Source organism: Chiloscyllium plagiosum, chromosome 43 (assembly GCF_004010195.1).
Source record: "Chiloscyllium plagiosum isolate BGI_BamShark_2017 chromosome 43, ASM401019v2, whole genome shotgun sequence".
Taxonomy (NCBI): Eukaryota; Metazoa; Chordata; class Chondrichthyes; order Orectolobiformes; family Hemiscylliidae; genus Chiloscyllium; species Chiloscyllium plagiosum.
In genome coordinates this window covers 7,573,881-7,579,662 of record NC_057752.1, presented here as the reverse complement: position 1 = coordinate 7,579,662, position 5,782 = coordinate 7,573,881, and positions in this window count along the sequence as shown.

The window sequence follows — 5,782 nt, the reverse complement described above, 5'->3', positions numbered from 1 at the left end:
TCTGCCGCTTCTGGTTGTCAGTTCCAGCTGTCCGCTGCAGTGGCTGGTATATTGGGTCCAGGTCGATGTGTTTATTGATTGAATCTGTGGATGAGTGCCATGCCTCTAGGAAATCCCTGGCTATTCTCTGTTTGGCTTGTCCTATAATAGTAGTGTTGTCCCAGTTGAATTCATGTTGCTTGTCATCTGCGTATGTGGCTACTAAGGATAGCTGGTCGTGTCGTTTCGTGGCTAGTTGGTGTTCATGGATATGGATCGTTAGCTGTCTTCCTGTTTGTCCTATGTAGTGTTTTGTGCAGTCCTTGCATGGGACTTTGTACACTACATTGGTAGTGTACAAAGATGGAGCCCAGAGAGGGAGAGATACGAATGGGGTAGGCAGATGAGAGAATACTGATAGCAGTCAGGACAGAAGAGCACCTGAATAGGTGATGATGAGAGCTGAGAGTAGGAGAGAAAGGGTAGTCTGTGTTGAAAGCAACACATGTCTTTGGATAATAGGCCTGAGAGTGGGTGAGAATAGATTCCTGTCTAATTCAATAGTACAGCTGTATTGTGTCCACAAGTGACTCGGAGTTCAGAACAATGTTATACATTCAGAGAGGAAATTAATTCATTCTGTGCAAGTAAGTGAATTGCCTGTGTTTGTGACTGCTGTTTCTATTATTTGAACTTCAAGCTAAACTCTGCTCCCAAGAGAAGTACCATGTTACACTGGTGCACAGATCAGGAACAATAATGAATGCCAACAATGTCTGATGTGACTAGCATTGTGTTCATTTCAGGAGCTACTGATTTAAAGTTAGCAGCATGAGAACAAAAGGAAAAATAGACAGAAAGAAAAGTGAATAGTGAAGCATTACCCTTTAAAGAAATACCAGCAAATGAGCAACCATTTGGCAGCATGAGGACAGTCGTTCAGCAGATGTGCTCCCAGACATATGCTATCAGTTTCACACAGACACAAGATTGCACCTGTACGATTGCTACTATATTACCTGCAGCTGTGAAGGTCAGTGCCCTCATGAACTTTTACCTCTTCCAGGCTCCGTGTGGGGGATGATTATGCAGGTATCTCACAGTCAATCATGTCTAACTGCATACAGAAGGTCACTGATACGCTGCTAATGAGGGCTTCCCAAGACATTAATTTCCCAAACGTGGTAGAGCAGCTGAGGTTCATTGCCACTGCTGAATTGCTGACCATACGCATGCTAAAATGGATGTACATCAGAATTCCTTTTGCCTTCCATACTATGATTCTGTTCAGTAAACACACAAATACTGTATAATAAATAAAATATTACTACCAATCTAGGAGTTAAATACCCAACACTAACATGTGATGCGGTCAGTTTGTCTCAATCTGGGTAACAAAGTTGACAGATATGGTGGCAATTGAGAAAGTGTAATGTGAATTCATGGATGGTGACTCTTCTATATAAATTATAAGGAGATGTTACATAAATTAAAATTATATTCTTTGGCATATAGAAAATAAAGGGGTGATTTGATTGAGGTTTTTAGGATTTAAGTCATTCAGCCCCTCAAGCCTGACCTCATTCCTGAAGAAGGGCATGTGCCCGAAACGTCGAATCTTCTGTTCCCTAGATGCTGCCTGACCTGCTGTGCTGTTCCAGCAATAAAGTTTCAGCTGCTATTCTGTAAAATCATGCTGATCTGACCCAGGCCTCAACTCGACTTTCATGCCAATTCATCATAGCCCTCAATTTCTTGATATTTCAAAATACTACCCACCTCGTTTTTAAATACTTTCATTGACCTCCCCTACACAACTCTCTCAGATGGAGAATTCCAGATATTCACTCTCTGGGAGAAGACAGTCCTTTGCATCTTAGTTGTAAATGAATGCCCCCTTAATCTGTAACTATGTTTTCTAATTTGAAGTCCTCCCACTAGGGGAAACATCATCTCAGTACCTACCCTCAATACCTACACAATCCTGATGAAGGGCTTATGCCTGAAACATTAACTTTCTTGCTCCTCAGATGCTGCCTGACCTGCTGTGCTTTTCCAGCGCCACACTTTTCAACTTTGGTCTCTAGCATCTGCAGTCCTCACTTTCCTCTCCTCAGTACTTGCCCTGTCAAGCCCTCTCAGAATCTTGTATGCTTCAATGAGATCACCCCTCATTCTTCTAAACTCGAATGAATAAAGGCCTAACCTGTTTTGCTGTTCTTAATAAGTAAACCCCTTCATCCCAGGAATCAGTCTCATGAATCTCTTTTGAACAGCCTCCAATGTTGGTATACTCTTTCTTAAATATGGAAACTAAAACTGCATGAGGTACTCCAGGTGCAGACTCACCAACACCCTGTACAGTGGTAACAAGACTGTCCTATTTTTAAACTCCAACCCCCCGAGTAATAAAGGCCAAAATGACAGTTTCTGTCTTCATGACCTGCTGCATCTGCATGTTAATATTTTGTGTTTCATGCACAAGAACACCCAGATTGCTCTGTGCTAACCATTTTAGAATCTCTCTTCATTTAAATAATAGGCTGCCTTTTGATTTTTTTCTACCAAATTGCATAATCTCATACTTCCCTCCATTAAACTCCATCTGCTAAGTTTTTGCCCACTAACTCAAGCTATCTATATCCCTTTACAGATTCCTTGTGCCCACATTGAAACATGCCCTCCCACCTACATTTGTAAATTCAGCAAATTTGTATATTTTTATAATGTGTCCCCTGCTTCAAACCATTAATGTAGACAGTAAGTGAGGCCCTAGGATTGATTCTTGTGGCATTCCACTCGTTACGTCTTTGCAACCTGAGGAACCTTTCTTGTTATGGGGGTAGGGACATCGACGACCAGGGTTATGCTCCAAGAAGGAATGGGAAGTTAAAGTGATTAACAACAGCAGGAGCTTTATTAGGGGAGTGCTCACTCTGCAGGCAGTTTAGACTAAGATGTTTCCCAGCCAAAATGGCCATGATGTCGTCATTATATCACATGATCAGACTTTTAAAGTGACAGCCCACAATACACAACAGGTATAGCCTTAAAACTCAGAGCCAGGCCACTCAGGAGAGAAGTTCGCACAAAGAAGGGTTATAGAATTAGGGAAAAGGCTGCTCTGTTAAGACCACAAGAAATAGGAACAGGAGTTGGCCATTCGGCCCCTCGAGCCTGCTTTGCTGTTCAATGGGATCATGGCTGATCCAACATTGCTCACTTCCACTTTCCTGCTCATTCCCCAACTGATCAAGAATCGATCTATCTCAGCCTTAAATATACATATGGACTCTGTCTCAACAGGTCTCTGTGGCAAGGAGTTCCAAGGATTCGCAACCCTCTGAGAGAAGAAATTCCTCCACATTTCAGTCTTAAAGTGGTGCCCATTAATCCTAAATCTATGCCTTCTGGTCTAAGAATCTCCCAGTTAATTGATTATATTTAATCTGAGGGTGACAGGGTTTTTGCTTGCCAAAGGTACAATGTGATCTGGGACAAAGGCAGTTGGATGGAATTAAGGGTGGAGCCTTGTGCAGATCCCAGGAGTGGGTAACAAGGTTGTTTGAGTAACTTAATTAGGCAAGAGGTCAAAATTCAGATTTCTAAAGGAAAGTTTGCAATTCAGTTCTCTGAACTTTAAAGATGGGTAGAGCTACCTGAAGGTAAGCATTGGCAAACACTTTAGCACGCACTTCTATTTGCCAGCTCACCAGAATTAAGTTCCCCTTCCCAATTAAGAGTTCTGTGTGCATGCAATACATACTTTCGGATTCAAAACTACAAATAGATGGTGTGCACCAAGTAGATTGTCATCTAGCCAGAATTTGGAGTGATTAGCTGTTGCTAATGTCTTCTTTGAGAAGCATCCATCAATGCCTTGCAATGATTGAGAATGGGTGGTATTGGTCTGAGTTGCACAGTGCACGCAGGATAACCAAGGGAGGGAGGGTGGAATGTCATGGACACAAGTCAAGAAGGTTGGCCATAGAGTCCCTACAGTGTGGAAACAGGCCCTTCGGCCCAACAAGTCCACACTAACCCACCCAGACCCATTCTTCTACCCTATTACTCTACATTTACCCTTGATTAATACACCTCACCTACATATCCCTGAACACTATGGGTAATTTAGCTTGGCTAATCCACCTAGTCTGCACATCTTTCAACTATGAGAGGAAACTGGAGCACCACGAGAAACCCATGCAGACATGGGGAGAACACGCAAACTCCACATAGACAGTTGCCCAAGGCTGGAATCGAACCCACGTCCCTGGCACTGTGAGGCAGCAGTGTTAACCACTGAGCTGCCATGCTGCCCATGGGTGGAAGGTGTCAGTAAATGAAGGCATGCTAACTGAAAGGGGTGAAAGGGCCAGATATTTGCATGCCGGTGTCCCTTCTGAAAGCTTGAGTGATGCTCCTGGCTTGCAGGCGATGAATGCTTGTTTGAATGCTTTCGAAATATGGTGGCAGGACCTTTGACCCCATTAGTGAACAGCAGGGTCGAGAACTTCGTGTGTGCCCTGCCACATGATTTGCCATGCATGCATATGTAATGAAGTGACAACCATGTAATTGTGTGAGAAAGTCCAACCTGCTTCTTCTGCTCCCCACTGATAGCGAGGCTCACTTTTGCACTCGCAACTGAATTGCCGCTCAATAATGGAAGAGTCTGCCTGAAGACACTGATCAACCATGATCTCACTGAGTGGCAGAACAGGTTTTAGGCCCTATCATATATAATGCCCAAGACTAATGTGGTTCACAAAGCCATGAACTCTAGTAATTAAAACAACATTTAAAGTACAGGCTTCAAAGAAAAGAGCTGTGGTACTTTGTCTTCTTGTTTATTGTAATATTATTGGAATAAATTATAAATTCATAGACAAGCTCCTGGCAAACATCTTGGACTGATATAGCTGCTGTATCTAAGTAGCTGATGTAAAATATGCCAACCATAAGCTTCAATAGTGCCAAACTGGTCTGAACCAGTTCTACAGCCATGGAGTTTTGACCAGTGTGTTTTATGAAACTTTATTCAGAATGAAAGACAACATTGACCAGAAAAACACTTGCTGAATGTGCTGTGAAAGACATTACAGTTAACAAGAATAAGCAGTCAGCTGGCGCCTCCTGATCAGGAAGACCATCTTCCAAGTCCATCAACTTTAGAAGCCAGTGATCATGTGAGGACCTGGGTGCTTTTCTCCTTTTGGTGGCAGTCCCAGAAATGTATGGTTGCAACCAACATTATAAGGATGTGGAGTGGAGTACCAGGCATTTTTCTGATAAATCTTCATTTTAGTAGTTATGCAACACTCTCCACATGATGGCCAGCAGTGTCCCCATTCAGAACATGGGATTGGTGAACCAACCCTTATTTCATAATATGCTTAGATTCACAGGTATAGTTGTATCTCATACATAGTTGTATAGTTGTACTTAAATGTACGCAGTAGATGAAACAAATGAACTTGTAGTGCAGATTGAAATTGGCAGGTACAATGTTTTGGGTCTCATATAGATGTGGCTGCAAGGGGATCAGGGCTGGGAACTAAATATCCAAGGATACGCATCCTATTGAAATGACAGGGGGATGGGCAGAGGAGGTGGGGTTGCAGTAAGAAATGTAATTACCTTGATAGCAAATAGCAATATAGAATTGGAAGGCATAGAATCTGTATGGGTAGAGTTAAGGAACTGCAAAGGAAAAACCGACCCTGACTGGGAATTATTAGATTAGATTAGATTACAGTGTGGAAACAGGCCCTTCGGCCCAACAAGTCCACACCGACCCGCC